This window comes from Polypterus senegalus, chromosome 11, assembly GCF_016835505.1.
Source record: "Polypterus senegalus isolate Bchr_013 chromosome 11, ASM1683550v1, whole genome shotgun sequence".
NCBI lineage: Eukaryota > Metazoa > Chordata > Cladistia > Polypteriformes > Polypteridae > Polypterus > Polypterus senegalus.
The window spans coordinates 160,679,955-160,698,722 of NC_053164.1; the positions used below are offsets into that span (position 1 = coordinate 160,679,955).

The 18,768-nt window shown below is 36.6% G+C and overlaps 1 protein-coding gene across 1 annotated transcript in view; it reads right to left on the reverse strand.

Annotated features, from left to right (window-relative positions):
• Window positions 1–18,768, reverse strand: part of ano2b (anoctamin 2b) — a 361,358-nt gene that overhangs the window by 282,431 nt on the left and 60,159 nt on the right. The window lies entirely within an intron of this gene.

Sequence of the window (18,768 nt, forward strand, 5' to 3'; positions counted from 1 at the left end):
TAACTCTTTGAATTTGGATTGCAGACACTGACAGACTACCCTTATGTATGTCATTTGTTCCAACATGGACAATGACAACTGGATCCACCCCCGCTCTGGCCAAGAGCCTATCCACCCTTCCAGGGAAGTCTCCAACCTGTGCTCCCGAAGGCAACACACCGTCGAGACTCTCTCTCTGGAGCACACCTGTGCTTCTATCCCCCTAATGATTGAGTCCCCAACTATCACTACCTCTCTCTTTTTGGGAACTGGTTTTGAGGTGGTCCGTTGGGGCTCCTCATCCCTGCCTACCACCTCAGAATTATCAGAGTCACCATCCAGCTCTGCAAGGACATGATAACGGTTTGACACTTCTAATTCTGGGGTTGATGCCCCTGGACAGTGTGCACCCTTTACCTTACGCCTTGTGACTGTGACCCACCTATTTCTACCTGTCTGGTCTGGAATCTCCTCCTGCACCACCTTGGGGGTGCACACTATCTCTAAAGGACACCTGGGCCAAGTCTGCCAATTCTCTATTACAATGCAGGTCAGCCAACTCCTCCTTCAGTTCAGCGACCTTGAGCTCGAGGTGCTGGATCAGCTGGTATCTCTTGCAGATGTAGCCCTCATAGACTGGCTCTTCAGCGGCAATCCAATAGCAAACTGCCACGGGTAAATATTCACGGGTGAAGGACTGTGCTTATGCAGAGGAAGATGAGATGGTCAGGGTGGTGTTTGGCACAAACTCAGCGAAACTGCGAGAGAAAGTTTTAAGTGCCAGGACTAAGGTAACATTAAATACAGCCATGGACATAGCACGAGATGGCACCAGCACAGCTGGGAAACTTCGATGCATGTACACCGAGCGGCTCACGTGAACTGACGCAGTGCACATACAAAAAGCAACAGTTCCAAAGAGCGCTGAACAAAAAACGAATTACACAATTGAAAAGGCAGCAAAAATATGAAGCGTCTGATACATACAAGCATATTCATAAATGCAGCTACTGTGGAAACAAAGCACACGGTGGAAAAAGTCAATGTCCCGCTAAAGGAAGACAGTGTAAAAAAAAAAAACTGTGCATGCAGTGTGTCGGGTCTCAGATAAAGAAGAAGACGAGCTGTTTATTGATGCAGTAAGAAACGAATCGATGAATGAAACCTGTCATCTTTACAACGATTGACAAACACGGAATGTAACTTGAACACAACACATCCTACAAATATGAACCTGATTGAAAGAAATAATGATAATCAAATCCTTGATGACAGCAACACTCAGTAAAACTCACAAAACAAATACTGTATATTGACAGTCATGTTACGTTATTTTTAAAATGTTCCCTTTTCTTTTCTAGCTTTTTAACACACTACTCTCGCTGTGATACGCTGGTATATATATATGTATATATATACCCGATCTACATACTCGAATAATGGATACTTTATTTGCCATCAATGATTGTTTTGGTAAAGCCATACTCAGTGTATTCATTAGATGAACGGTAAAAAAGTAAGAGCGAGGGAGGATGACTTATTGAGGCATGCAGGCTGTAGTGCGCGCCAACTCTATCTGAATTGCGTGATCACATTTGAAAAATATATCTTTTCAAGTTCTATTTAGTCCATATGTGTCAAACTCAAGGGCCGGGCCACATCCGCCCGCGTAATTATATCCGCCCGAGATCATTTTATATACTGTATTATTGTTATTAATGGCCCGGTATATGAAGCGCTGGTAACACAATAAACTACAGATCCCATAATGCAGCGCTTCAGCTGCCTTGCCGAACACTTACCGTTAATCAAGTCTAGCTTATGATGCTGCAAGTTATTGCGAAGCTAGCTCACACGATGCTGAAGAGAAAAGTTGATTCTGAAAATAGAGCCTTTAAAACCGATGGGAGGCTGAGTATATGTTTACTGAACCCGTGTGTCTCATTTGTGGAGCTAATGTGGCTGTAATTACAGAATTTAATCTAAGACGGCACTATGACACAAAACATCAGGGTAACCTGAAAGACCTGAATGCAATGCAGAAGATACAGAAAGCAGAAGAATTAAATAAGAATCTGACACTTCAGCGGACGTTTTTACCGTGCACAATCACAAAGTGATTTCAAGTGAAGCTGCTTTTATGGGAGACACAAATGCACCAGTGCAACTTGCCCCACTTTCCCTGTTGCCAAGTAATGTTAAACCAAGTCGTCACTACGGTGTTCCCAAATACCACTTTGCTGATAAACTGAGCGCACTGAGTTTGCACGGCGCTTTGGTGACTTTGAAGAACAAAAAAAGTCCGTCTACATGTGGCTCGAACCTTGTGCATGTTTGGTAGCACATATCTGTGTGAGAAGCTCTTCTCAGTGATAAAGACTAACAAAACAGCACACAGGAGTCACCTCACTGATGAGCACCTGCAATCCATCCTGAGAATCTCCACAACACAGAACCTCACACCAAACATAAACGAACTTGTTGCCAAAAAGATGCCAGGCGTCCAGCTCTAAAATGACATATGAGCAAAGACAACTGAATGATTTGATTTGTTATTGCTGAAAGGAACACATTTTATTTATATTTCCAGGTTTTGTTATGCAGCATGTTCATATTTGAATTTGTATAATTTTGACAGGATATATTTTTATGGAGAGCAAAATCTTTTGGGATATTTAAAATCTAAGTTTATTTTTTATATAAAATTACATAAGAGTAAAGAAATTTGAATGTTTGTTCTTTTAACGTTTACTTTATTTCTAACTTGTATAATTTAGACAGGATATATTTTTATGGAGAGCAAAATATTATAAGTTGTTTAAGGTTTGAGTTGATTTATTCAGGAATAATATTCCTGTCTGTTTTACCATTCCTACCAAAGATATTTCTGTCGACTAAATAAAAATTCCTTCTATTTAAAATTTAAATAGAACTTGAACAAATACGATAGTTCATAATATCCACGCAGACTTGCACGTAAGAGCGGGAGTCATCCGTTTTAACAAGCAGCGTATTGCACTGATACGAAATAGCTGTGTGTGTATATATGTGTGTGTATGTATATGTATGTGTATATATGTAGATATATATATGTATGTATATATGTGTGTGTGTGTATATATATATGTTTATGTGTGTGTGTAAATATATATATATATATATATATATATATATAACAGCAACACTCATCACTCACAACAGTGACAAAACAATTACATTGACAATCATGTTATTTATTTTCAAAATGTTTCCTTTTCTTTTTCATTGCTTCTTTAACACACTACTTCTCTGCTGCGAAGCGCGGGTATTTTGCTAGTAGAATCAATAAAAACAGGTGTGGGAGTTAAAAGTAAATAAATAATACAACACACAGGATCTGTCTTATATTTTTAAAACTATACAGTAGCTTGCTTTGGTGCTCTTTTTTAATCTGACATCAGTATAGTCAATTCTAATCGGGGCCTGCACTCCAGCCAGCTCATTTGGTTACTGCCCCAAGCTCTACTTGTGTCCCTCACCACCCACTATCTTTGGCTGTAGGGATTTTATGAGTACTGCTCTGTCTCCAACCCAAAAACATTGCACGGTCTCCAGCAGAAGTCCACTCAGAGTGGTGGGTCACTCCTGCTTCCTGATGGCTCAGCAGGAGCGATCCTGCCCCTCAAGTGCTGTACAGTTGCTTTTTTATGATGCCAAACCCAACCACCTACTTCCACCCTGCAGCACTGGCTCTGCCACAATCATGACTCTTTTCCTCTCTTCATGAACGTGCGATCAGTGGATCACCGCTTCAGTCTCTGGAGCCGGTTCTAACAACACAATCCTCTCACATCTATACCTTTCTGAAGGTCAAGCATTCTGTGTTAATTTAAAATCATGTGGCCCTCTCTCTCATCACAAGAACTTATTTTTCACCCTTGAACATTAATTGATAACTTGCTGGCTTAACAATATTTTTACATGAACTGAATGTGTACTTCTAAGACACTGATATCTCAAGCAAATAAATGACTTGCCTAATAGGTTTACAGAATAAGATAATAAAGTACAATGTCGAATAAAAGCTCTTCATTATAATTGGGCCTCTCTGCTAAGCACTTCTAATGAACCAAGTACTTTCTGGTTACACCCTTATCTATTTCAGATGTACCAATTATTTTTATCATTATTGTTTAAACTATCGACACACAGTACACTACACTCTCTTGTATTTTATTAAAATATCGCTGACTGCAAAACCCAGCTGGCTTAAATCTATTTTACTCTAAAATGTCAAAATAAACTTTCATGATTACTGCTGCCTCTTTTCCTGCAGTCTCCTACATACAGGTGGTCTGTTGTCAATGAGTTTGGTAATTGCTATATACAAACTGCTAATCAGTAATTAGGGAAAGTGATGGGACTAAAAAAAACAGAAGTGAGGACTAACTTTTTTATTTGTGTCAATATAAAGTTAATCACAGTTAGCATCAAGAGTTCAGCCACTCGGTTCACCATGTATTGCACTGTAAGACTAAACAAAAGTTCATAGACATTACACTGCACATGTTCTTTATACTCAGATACTTACTTTGTGAAATAGTTATTTCAAGTAAGGAAGACCGACATTCATGGTAAAGTAGTTCTGTTCATTAAGCATGATGCTCAAGAGTTAGACATGTTACATGTTAATTAGCTCATGCAAGTACGAATTTCACTGCAGTGACCCATGCAATGGCACCATTTCAAAGTTTCAGACTCCAGGCACCTGGAGTCATAACTGAATGACCAGGGATAGGGAGAATTGAAAAACTATTTACAGTAAAGTCTTGCAAGTATATAAAGTTCAATGCAAAAACATTAACAGGGCACGCTAATGTTTAAGGGCACACAAGACAGACAGCCATGCTCGCCAACTCACAGAACCCCACCCGCCAACTCTAACAAAGCCCCGCTCACCAACTGTAAGACCATGGGATACGCACGACAGGGCCATGCCCGCCAACTCTTTGTAATGGCACTAGACTTTTTGTTACCAGCATTCACCGCAATGTACTGGAGTGCAAAACTATCACAGATGCTACCTCACAAACTGTCCTTATTCCCCGGATTTCCCTGACTCCATCAGATTCAAATTTGTCTTTTACATGCAGGCAATTTCCTGTTAGATTGGCGTTTGCAATGACAATTAATAAGATACTGGGCCAAACTTTCAAAAAGATATGCCTGTATCTGCCAAAACCTGTTTTCAGTCACGGACAATTGTATGTTGCTCTCTCCAGAGTTCCATCTTTTCATTCATTGACAGTTGTATCCTCAAACCCTCCCCATTTGGACAACTGTGTCTTTCAGGAAGTGTTCACACATCAATAAATAATTATGCAGCGTATGCTATAGCGTGGGTTGGCTAGTATACAATAAGTACATTGACTCCAAAGCAAAAGAGTGATAACAAAAAATCCAACAAAAGTAAGCAAACAGCTTTCTTCTTCTTCAGTTCACAAAGGATGGACAGAAAAATAATCAAAAATAAACAGTAAGAAAAATTATGCACAAGGACAATGATGAAAAAATGAGCACCCACAAACACAGATTACTTCCACCCAAAATATATATAAATTGGAAGTAAACTGTCCTCATTAGTGTATACAAAATTAAACACAGTGACACTATTTTAAATCTTCCTTTCCCTGTGCATGCTTGCATACGTGCTTGCAAACATGTTGCACTGGCTGCTTGTTCACCTCTACAGGTATGTTATGCAATAAACTTTCTCCTACTTTCTTTCTCTGCTTGCAGCTTCTGAACTCAGTGCTTTGCTCTTTCTCTCCCAGCTTTGGGCATGCAATTTTCCAATTAGCCTCTTCAATTTCAAAGTACACCTGTGGGTAATATAGCAGCATTGGACATATGCCTCGGCATAGTACAGTACATAGTACAAATTTTCAACATATTGCCAAGTTCACTCTTTTTTCAGACAACCCACAGTGTGCTGCCTGACAAGCTATTGCTGTACTAATGCTTTCCAGGTACAGCAAGTTCATCCTAATCTCTGCCTTTTTTCGATTCTGTCATAGTATATAACACACGATACATTAGACAGATCTTCTGTTTGCAGGGTCCAAAACACCCACTTTCCTTATTCATCATAGCTGAATTATATGCATTATATTTACAACTATACTTAATTGATTCTGAACTCTCAGACACACATATCCTACTCCTACAACTTAAGACAAATTGAAATCTGCTTGATTTTGTTAGGGAAAGTTACAGAATAGTTGGACTAATTCACTGGGTATATAAGACTACACGACTCCCTCTCACTAACCATTATGTAAATGAAGTCTGTGGCAGAAAATCACTGAAAAAGTGACAGGGCCTTTAGGGAGCAAGAGTGAAGTTCAATCCGAAAAAGTCAAGATATATTGTGGTAACGAAAGACAGATTGACCAATAAATTCAGAGGCCCAATCCAATGTGAAAGATTTCAGTTAACAGAGGAGAATTAAGTTAATGTGTGGCTAATTGGTTAGATTAGATATAATCTGTCAGAGCTGTGGAACAGCAAAGTAAAGTGGCTGAATAAGACTGATGTGCCACAACTCCACAGCAAATTCAACGTTTGGTTTTACCAACACAGGCTGTTTCCTACACGTATGTGACTGCTAACATAGTGACTGAAGAAGTGGACAAAAAGATCAATGGCTACACTAAAAAATTGTGGAAATCCCTCCACAATAATCCCTCCTAATCTGTCCACTATCCATGTACCAAGTTCAGATGTCATATACCAAAGCATTGCAAAGTTATACTGTTTGGCACAAGGTGTCGCGCTAGGCCCAGATAATATTTATCCTCGTGTTCTTAAGGAGGCTAGTGAGTACATATATAAACCCTTCACACATACTTTTAGGAAGTCACTGTGCACTGGAGAGATTCCAAAGGACCGGAAAATGGCAAATATCATCCCATTATATAAAAAGGGTGACAGGGCAGACCCAAGCAACTATAGGCCAGTAAGCTTAACAAGCATCACAGGAAAATTAATGGAAGGAATTATTAAGGATAAGATTGAGCAACACATGACAAGGACAGGAGTTATTCTGAACAGTCAGCATGGGTTCAGAAGAGGGAGGTCGTGTTTTACTAACATGTTGGAATTCTATGAGCAGGCAACAAAAAGATGCGATCAAAGTGGAGCTTATGATATTATTTATCTGCACTTTCAGAAAGCATTTGATAAGGTGCCACATGAGAGGTTGGGCATCAAATTAAAAGAAGTGGGAGTTCAGGGTGATGTTTTTAGATGGGTGCAGAATTGGCTCAAACACAGGAAGCAGAGGGTGATGGTGCGAGGAACCTCATCAGAACTGGCCGATGTTAAGAGTGGTGTTCCACAGGTGTCAGTGCTAGGGCCGCTGCTATTTTTAATATATATAAATGATTTAGATAGGAATATAAGTAACAAGCTGGTTAAGTTTGCAGATGATACCAAGATAGGTGGATTAGCAGATAATTTGGAATCCGTTATATCATTACAGAAGGACTTGTATAGCATACAGGCTTGGGCAGATTTGTGGCAGATGAAATTTAATGTCAGTAAATGTAAAGTATTACACATAGGAAGTAAAAATATTAGGTTTGAATACACAATGGTCGGTCGGAAAATTGAGAGTACACCTTATGAGAAGGATTTAGGAGTCATAGTGGACTCCAAGCTATCAACTTCCCAACAGTGTTCAGAAGCCATTAAGAAGGCTAACAGAATGTTAGGTTATATAGCACGATCTGTGGAGTACAAGTCCAAGGAGGTTATGCCCAACCTTTATAATGCACTGGTGAGGCCTCATCTTGAGTACTGTGTGCAGTTTTGGTCTTCAGGCTACAAAAAGGACATAGCAGCACTAAAAAAGGTCCAGAGAAGAGCGACTAGGCTGATTCCAGGTCTACAGGAGTTGAATTATGAGGAAAGATTAAAAGAGCGGAGCCTTTACAGTTTAAGCAAAAGAAGATTAAGAGGTGACATGATTGAAGTGTTTAAAATTATGAAGGGAATTAGTACAGTGGATCGAGACTGTTATTTTAAAATGAGCTCATCAAGAACACGGGGACACAGTTGGAAACTTGTTAAGGGTAAATTTCGCACAAACATTAGTAAGTTTTTCTTTACACAAAGAACGATAGACACTTGGAATAAGCTACCAAGTAGTGTGGTAGACACTAAAACGTTAGGGACTTTCAAAACTCGACTTGATCTTTTCTTGGAGGAAACAAGTGGATAGGACTGGAGAGCTTTGTCGGGCTGAATGGCATGTTCTCGTCTAGATTGTTCTAATGTTCTAATATGTGAGGCTGGGGAGTTAGCCATTCAGTGGATTATGTCACATTGGTGTTCCTCTTTTTGGAAACATCAAGTGCCTTTCTGGAAACATTTAGTCTATTGCACCTAAACAAATTTTTTAGAAAAAAAATATAAGTATAAACACCAACACATGCACACTATACATCTCTCTGAAGCAACAACGTAAACAATTTGTAACTATGTAGTATAATAATGTACTTATCCAAACTTTAACTTTGAAAATTATTCTTCATGTCAGTCCTTGAAACAATTTCTGTTTTACCCCTAGAAACAGAAAAAGTACATTTTGTACAATAGATTGGGGTTTTTGTGCTGCACATCTTCTCCTGCCTTCTGTTAAAGTTGCCCCACAGATGTTCAGTGCATTCTTATTTATTTATTTATTTATTTATTTATTGCTGTTGTTGCTTCTTTTTCCTTGCATTTCGCATGTGGAATATACCAAGTACATACAGTGGTGTGAAAAACTATTTGCCCCCTTCCTGATTTCTTATTCTTTTGCATGTTTGTCACACAAAATGTTTCTGATCATCAAACACATTTAACCATTAGTCAAATATAACACAAGTAAACACAAAATGCAGTTTTTAAATGATGGTTTTTATTATTTAGGGAGAAAAAAAATGGCCGAGGACAATGCCTTTGCTTGCAAAAATTCAGACACATACACCTAAACTAGTGTGTCGCAGCCACTTTTGAGTCATAGGTGGCAGTTGCTTGGTCAAGCACATGAAACTAGTTGAAAGTAAAATCTGTCCTGCCACCATCACCACAGAGATCAACTGAGTAGTGTGAGATTTTTATCATGTTTTTAATCGTGCTTCTTTCACCAAACAGTTGCTTCACAATCAAAATCAACACCTTTAAATGGGTCAGACTTCAATTACATTTCCCATTTAATTTCTGGTTGGTTTAGGGACAGAGGCAATTAAAAATGAGATACATAATATTGCACAGCACAATTAATCCCTGTGATCATGAACAAGCCACTAGCTGAGATGCCCATTTTTTTCTTCTCATGTGTTCAAGACACAGCAACGTCAGCAGTATGGTACAATAACATTTGAACAAAAGGTGAGTCCTTAATTGCAAATTCAAAGAGCCACAAGTACAGTGTAGCAGTACTCACAGATATGCTAAAAACATTGCCTGCACTTTAACTTGAAATCAAAAGAGCACTGCTGGGTAAACATGATATAGGGAGAATGTGCAACCAACAGCATCCAGGAATAAAAATTGAACCCTTGTCACTTGAATTGTAAACTGTGCATTGCAACAATAGAAGCAGTACTTGCTAATCAAGTGTCACATTTTGTTTTGTCCACTATGACACATTGATCCTTCCAACAAGGTAAACTTCTAAGTTTCAGACCTCCCTTTATTTAACAATTCCAATTAGGAAGTCAATGAAATTTGCCTTACCATTAAGACATAATGTTTCAGAGCTTATTCTCTTGTAGCTTATCCACCTACTCTTCCATTCACTTTTTTTTTTAACGTAATCTAGAAACTTACTTTCCATTTTGAAACAGTGTCCAGCCATTTTAGTGGAGTGAACTTCTTTAGTCCTTAACCATCCTAAAATGATACATCATGTAGTGATACGGTGGCCATCCATCCATCCATTATCCAACCCGCTATATTCTAACTACAGGGTCACGGGGGTCCGCTGGAGCCAATCCCAGCCAACACAGGGCGTAAGGCAGGAAACAAACCCTGGACAAGGCGCCAGCACGGTGGTCATTTAACAAATAATTCTAAAACTCCTTAATTTGACAGTATAGGTATATGACTTATTAAATATAAAGCATAACAGAATTCAAATAATGGAACTTGCAACATATAAGAGAGAAATTAAAAAATTAAGAGTACTCTTTTACTCTTAAATCAAAGTTTCCAGACACAGACAATTACTATATGACCATAAGTATTCAAACAAAAAACTAGAGTACATCTAAAGAGAATGTGGTGTTTCTTTATCAGAAGGCAATTCAGCAGGTGCCAGAACAAAAGACATAAGATGTCTCTGCCCTGAAAGCACAGAAACCAGAATCAGCCATGGAATGTCATCTGAACTGGAAGTATGTTTACGAGTAAGTATAAAGTTCTTATAAAATTCTGTCATTTTTTAGTTACAGCCTTTCTAAATTCCTTGTCTTCCTTTGATTTTCTTTTTGTTTGTCTGCCCTAATTGCTAATTTCTTTTTTTGGCTTCTCCTTAAGATCGGGCCTTCCACGTGTTTGCAATGCAAAAACTGCTGCAACCTTATATCTTCAATGATAATGTCTTTATTTGCAGTGGGTAACTGCTTACATCTAAGATTTTGATTTTTGTAGGATTTCCCTTTTGAATATTCAACACTCTTAGAATTGTTTTAATTTAGTAGGTTATTCAGTGATGGATTTCTGTTGTCTTTAAAATTTAGTTTACTGGATGGTAATTTATTTTATTGTGTATTTTTCTCTTGTGCTTTTCAGGTTCTGTCATTAAGTTTTACTGATTGTTTAATCTGTATTGCTTTTTTTAACTCTTATTGAATTTTTTTAAACATGTAACATTCCATACAATCAAGTCAAACTTAAACTAAATTCAATTAAACCTCCATCCATGAGAAAGAGAAAAACTTTTGACAGTAGTATAGAAGGAAAGGACTCTTTCTTCCCAACATAAGTGCTTACTGTAAAATATTATTGATTAGATCCTGCCAGGTTTTAAAAAAATTTTGAGCAGATCCTCTAAGAGAGAATTAGATTTTATCCAATTTTATCCAATTTCAAATAGTATATAACATCAGTTACCCACTGAATTAACAGAGGTAAGCTAGGATTCTTCCAGTTGAGTTACTCATTTGTTAAAGTGATAGTTAATTTCTTCTTACGCTTAATTATGTTAATTAATCACATATTTTTTTGTCTTGTATATAATTTGAAATTCAGTGAATCAGTTTTGTGGGAGTGTAATATAAAGAGTTATTCATAGCAATAAGTCCAAATGAATGATGGGTGTCTGGCAAGATCTTTAGGTAATACCTGAATTCAAGAGTAAACCTCATGTGGCTACTGTTCCTGAACAAACTTAATTAAATTCTACTCCTGGTTGATATGCAACAGATGATAAAGAAACAACCTGGGTTTTGCTTTCAGTCAACTTTGAGGCTTCTTGGCAGAAAAAGTAACCTGATATTCTTTACTATTATCAAAGTAGTACTTTTAGAGTAATCCTACAGACATCCCAAAAGTAAAGACCCAGTAGCCTTTCACATGTTACCCTTGCATCTTTCACAATGAAGGTACTCTGAGAGAATCATATCAAAATTCCCTTCAGAATGTCTCAGAATTAATCTGAATAAAAGTGTGCTCTTTCCAGTGAATTCTCAAGCAAATAATATTAGATTAGATACCCTACCTTTTATCATTGCAGAACAGTTTAAATACCTAGGGGTAAACATCAAGCTCTTTATCAACAAAATTTTGCCGTCTGCATGGAAAAAATCAAGCAAGTCTTATATAGATGGTCAAACCTTCATCTCACAATAGCTGGAAGAATTAACACTGTTAAGATGAATATTCTTCCTAAGCTCCTTTTTTTATTTCAAAACATTGCAATATACATTAATAAATCATTCTTTAAGCAATTAGATTCAACAATAACCTCATTTATTTGCAATTCAAAACATCCGCACAGCCAAAGAGCGACCCTACAAAGAAAAAAGGCAGAAGGCGGCATGGCTCTACCTAACTTCCAGTTTTATTACTGGGCAGCAAATATACAGGCGATAAGAACCTGGACACAAACAGAAGAACATACACAGGCTTGGTCCACAATAGAAGTAAAATCCTGCAGTACTCCATTCACTTAGAATCTGGAACCAATGTAGAAAGCATTTTAAGACGGAGAAGCTTCTATCTGTGGCACCCCTGCAAAAGAACCACCTCTTTCAACCTTCGCAAACATATGCAGTTTTTAATATCTGAAAAAAATTTGGAATTAACTTGCTTAGAGATCTTTATATAGACAACGTCTTTGCATCCTATGAATAATTACATTCCAAGTTTAACATTCCAGCTACACATTTCTTTCACTATCTTCAAATCAGGAACTTTGTTAAACAGAACCTTCCAGATTTTTCTCATCTTGCATCCACATCCATGCTGGAAAAAATATTGCTCAATCTCAAGGACTTAGACACCATCTCTACAATATATAAAATCATTTTACAATCCCTCCCTTTCAAAGATTGTGGAAGACGAATGTTCTCTTCGTTTCCTTGTACTAATTCATGTCTGAGAAGTAAGCTTTATGAAACCAAGTAACAGCATGCTTTGTTTTAGCAAACAGAAAAATGTTTGTGCAAAGGACTCAAGGTCTGAGCATTCCACACATGAGTCTGCCTTATCACGTTTTCCCTTAGCTTACATCTGAACGCCATAACAAAAGGAGCCAAGAAATCAAGTTGCATAAGGGGCGTTGAAGGGGCTCAAGGATTGTGTATAATAAATGTGTTGACTGTTGCATTTTATAATGATATTAAATCACGCATTCTAGGGGTATAAAACTGGACCCCACCCAACAGACGGGGTTCAGAAGAGCCCTGACGCTGTCATGTATATTTGATTGTCTGCTTTTCTGAAACTCTTCTCACCGTGACTCTGAAAAATAAAGCTGCTTTATAACCGCACCTGCTGTCTGGTCTGAAACCTTCGTCCACAAGATCCACGAGGACACTGGGAAAAAGATCTCTTAATTAATATATCAGAAAAGAAGTGGAAAGTAGCAATGCAGAGAATTCACTCAAGCTCCATATGCGCAAAGCATACAATTATACAACTCAAAATTAAATATCGAGCACATCTGTCTCGACTAAAACTCTCCAAAATGTTTCCAGGGCTTTTTTAAGTCAGTGGGAAACTTATGCGTTATACTATTTGAAATTGGAAAAAATCAAATACTCAGTTAGAGGATCTGTACAGACTTTTTTCAAAACATGGCAGGATCTAATGAGTAATATTTTAAAATAAGCTCATAAAGCACAGAGAATTTATTAATTTAGGTATGTTTACAGGTCTTAAATTTCACGCTGTTTGGCTTGCTCTCTCTCTCAGGGGTGCGGATCGATTTGTTCTTAACTCAAATTTTCTTTTTGATTAATTTTTGATTTCAATTGATTGATTTGTATGGATTGTAATAAAATTAATAATAATAAAAAAAATCCCTTCAAATGTTTATATATTGAAAACAGACAATTAATGGATGCAATATGGCACTAGCTTCATGAAATATGTTGGTATACAGAACAATCTATAATCACTTGGCATGTACAGTATATTGAGGACTTCATATCTGCAAAGAAAGACTGGTATGCTGTACTAGCTGAACTTCTCTCGGGTCATAACTATTTTGATCTATACTAATAAAAGGCAAAGCCCTCACTCACTCACTGACTGACTCACTCACTCACTGACTCATCACTAATTCCCCAACTTCCCATGTAGGTAGAAGGCTGAAATTTGGCAGGCTCATTCCTTACAGCTTACTTACAAAAGTTGGGCAGGTTTCATTTCGGAATTCTACGTGTAATGGTCATAACTGGAACCTATTTTTTCGTCCATATACTATAAAAGACGTCTGCTCGATGGCTGTGGGAGGCGGAGTTACGCTTCCCACGTAATTTAGTGCCTGCCCATATATGGTCATCCATCAGCGGCAATCCAATAGAAACACTGCCGCTAAATATTCACGGGTGAAGGACTGTGCTTATGCAGACGAAGATGAGATGGTCAGGGTGGTGTTTGGCACAAACTCAGCGAAACTGCGAGAGAAACTTTTAAGTGCCGGGTCTTAGCTAACATTAAATACAACCGTGGACATTGCACGAGATGGCACCAGCACAGCTGGGAACCTTCGATGCATGTACACCGAGTGGCTCATGTGAACTGACGCAGTGCACAGACAAAAAGCAACAGTTCCAAAGAGTGCTGAACAAAAACCGAATTACACAATTGAGAAGGCAGAAAAAAAATATTAAGCGTCTGACACAAGCATATTGAAAAGTGCAACTACTGCGGAAACAAAGCACACGGTGGAAAAAGTCAATGTCCCGCTAAAGGAAGACAGTGTAAAAAAAAACCCGTGCATGCAGTGTGTCACGTCTCAGATAAAGAGGAAGACGAGCTGTTTATTGATGCAGTAAGAAACTAAATGATGAATGAAACCTGTTATCTTTACAACGATTCACAAACACGGAATGTAACTTGAACACAACACATCCTACAAATACGAACCTGATTGAAAGAAATAATGATAATCAAATCCTTGATGACAGCAACACTCATAACACTCACAAAACAATTACTGTATATTGACAATCATGTTACGTTATTTTTAAAATGTTCCCTTTTCTTTTTCATAACTTCTTTAACACACTACTTCTCTGCTGGTATATATATATATATATATATATATATATATATATATATATATATATATATATATATATATATATATATATACAGTATATATACCGCGATCTATTGTACATACTCTCAAATAGACAAACCACACGCCGTGGCGCAAAGGAAGAGGCTTTGCCTCTAGCGCCGAGGTTCGATTCCCGAGAGGGGGTGCACTGAGTATGTACGCAAGATGACCCCAAAATTAGGACGAAACACGTGTTGCGTATTCTTTGCATTATTTCACAGTAAAACTATTTCAATATATATATACATACATATATATACACACACATACATATATATTAGCGCTTCCTGATTCATTTTACCCTCGAATCCCCTTGGTTTGAGACGTATGAAAAAATATGCGGTTAACGCAGATCACCAATTGAAGCTTTATGAATAATAGATGCTTTATTTGCCATCAATGATTGTTTTGGTAAAGCCATACTCAGTGTAATCATTAGATGAAAGGAAAAAAAGTAAGAGCGAGGGGAGGGTGACTTATTGAGGCACGCAGGCGAAACCACAATAGCAAGCGTGCTGGATGTAGTGCGCGTCAACTCGATCTGAATTGCGCGATCACATTCGAAAAATTATATCTTTTCAAGTTCTATTTAGTCGACACAAATATCTTTGGTTGGAATGTAAGGCGAATTTACTCTTTACATTTCTATGGTGAAGAAAAATGTATGCAATGATGCCTACATTTAACTTACGTTCCTACCAAAAACATTTCTGTCGACTAAATAAAAATTCCTTCTATTCAAAATTTAAATAGAACTTGAACAGATACGATAGTTCATAATATCCATGCAGACTTGCACGTAAGAGCGGGAGTCATCAGTTTTAACAAGCAGCATATTGCACTGATACGAAATAGCCTGCCCATTTAATTATTTAGGAATGGATAAATAAATTAAGATTTTGTACAAATAATGTTTTTCATTTTTCTTCCTTGATGGATTCTGGCACCCCCTGCAACAGTTGTTTGCACCCCAAAGAGTGTATGTATATATATATATATACAGTATATATGTATATATATATATATGTATATATATATATATGTGTGTGTGTATATGTATATATGTAGATATGTATGTATATGTATATATATGTGGATGTATGTGTATATATGTATATATGTGTGTGTGTATATATTTTTCTGTATATGTGTATATGTATATATATATATATATATATATATATATATATATATATATATATATATATATATGACAGCAACACTCATCACTCACAACAGTGACAAAACAATTACTTTGACAATCATGTTACGTTAACACACTACTTCTCCGCTGCGAAGTGCAGGTATTTTGCTAATCTTATAATAAATCAGTAAGATCTGGGTGAATATAATATTTACTTCTATTTTAGAAAGAGGGGCAGATATCTTTTATTGGCAAATTAGAAAATAATTACAACAGTAATTGTAATGATGAGATTGAAACTGAACTCAAATTACTTGAGAATTTTTTATTACTGGACATCTCACCTTCCTCTGAACAAAAAAAAAAGGGCAGCTAAGGATGCCAAATTCAGATATGCAGTAAGGACAAGTTAAAAGACTATATTTCCCGCTGATGCCTGCCAGATACAAATATATATCCCCCTGATTAATCAACCATTTCTACTAGACATTTGAGACAGACACCTCAGCCACATAAATCATTTCATACTAATGGCCATACACCACCTGGAATCTTTGTTATATGTTATGTAACACCCACATCACTAAGCACTGAGTATATTTGGTCTTCCAAACTTAAAACCACTGTAAAACTACAGGCCCACATGTCTCTCCCTCCACAATAAAGCACTATAGGAAAAAGTTAGCTTGTCTCTTTACAGAAATTTGTCATGAGACTTTGGTTCATTCGTGAGTATCCAAAATTATCCTTCTGCCAAAAAGCAAGACATGTTGTGTTTAATAGTTATAGCTCAGTGACACTAACCTTAACAATAATGAAAGGATTTGAAAGTTTAAATCTTCAGTATCGCAAGTCTATAGCAGATTTTCTCCTTGATCCATTTCAGTTTGCTTGCCATGTCAACAGCTTAGTTAAAGATGAAATAAGCATGGCTGGACTGTACATTTTGTAGCAAGACATGATCTAATTAGTAGATTTTAGTTCATTGTTTAAAATAATAATAAAGTAATAATATTGAAAATACCAGAGCATATCCATAGCAAATTCCTTAACATGAACTTAGGCTATGACTTTCTAGGAAATTAGGTTTATTCCATGAAGCTGGGCCGATATCAGTAAGAGCCCCTGAAGTTGAGCAGAGGATCCTCTCAGAGGTGTATTTGTGCCTTCTCCAATGGTGCATCTTTTGAACAGTGATTGAATAGTTTGCCAATGACACCAGTTGGTCGAATTTCATTAATATAGCCCTTCCTCTTCTTTAAATGACAGAAATGGTTGTGGATTTAAGGTATTTCCTCCAACCTATTACACCACTGTTTATAAATGGTGTTGTAGTCAATATGGTGGAATTATTTACATTTCTTAGCATACCTATTGCTCACAGACTGAACTAGAATAAAAAACTTCTTTTATTACAAAATCTCAAGGGCATATGTTTTTGTCTAAAAAAAAAAGTTTAATGTGTCCCATTGCTTATACAGTTTTATAGAGAAGTTATTGAAAGCCAAGTAAGGCAATATTGTGAGTATGCAATATAAAATCAAAGACTACACTCACCTAGGAGTTATGATTAAATCCCAAACAGGGAACACCATAAAAACATCTTGCCCAAGTTTTAAATATTTAACTTATTCAATTTCATAAAGAAGTTGTTCTAAAGCCAAAAATAAATTCCACAAATGTAACATCAAAAATTTCAACACAAATATCAAAACTCCAAAAGTTCAATGAAACAAAACAAATACAAAAAATCAAAAAGATTACCAAAAGATTACAAAGCAAAAGTTTAATCAAACTAAAGACAAAGTCAAATCCAAATCCACAAAATTCAGAAATCAAAGAAAACAGAAACCAAAGTCAAATAAACAACTTAAATGGTCAAGGGAACAACAAATTTACAATAAAGAGAAGCACATAAGACAGCCAAAGAGCACTTCTAGAAGCTAATACCACAGCCAATAAACTTTAGCAACAGACCCTTTAAAAAGGTAATACCCAAAGAGCCTAAACAAATGGTTTTGGGGCACGTGGTTGTAGAAAAATTACAAACAATACAAAAAACATGTACAAAGGGAAACAGTGGAGCATGAGAAATTACACCATTGACAAAAAAGGAAGAAGACTGAAAAGCAAAGATACCATCAAGTGTTACCATGAGTTACCAAAGTTACCATGATGTAACTTTATCTTTTAACTACTATCATCATAGAATTGTTCCTGGTCATACACATCAAGAACCTCTCAGCCCATAATTGTTTTTGGCTTAGTCACTAGTCAATCACATTTTATAATTCAACTCAATTAGTTTTAAATATATATACAGCAGTATACAGCATGAATGCAACTCTAATTACTGTTATACTGTTTTATGCATTTTCAATATTAAGGGTATCATGTACTGCTCTTGTACAGTATATAAAAAGCTGGAATTAGGCATATATTGTATATTTTGCTGTGAATTGTATGTTGCTATTGTTACATCTATGGGTGCAATACCAAGATCAAAAACTACACAACAATATTACCTGGGAATGAAGTTCAGTTCTTGGCAGAGTGCATCTCTAATGCATATAGCAAAAATAATACATATGGATTTTACATTGTTATAGGTTATCTCAGAGATTATATTGTTATGGAAATCCATACCAAATTCCTGCTCAAACCAGACCAAATTTGTTTATTTTTTGTTTTTTTGTGTGTTTTTTTAAACATAATACAGACAAATGTAAACTTCAGTGAATTATATATTTTTTAGGTTTTTAGAAATGTGCCAAGATGTTTATCAATCTAGTAACACATTAAAAGTTTCTCATTTTAAAATTCT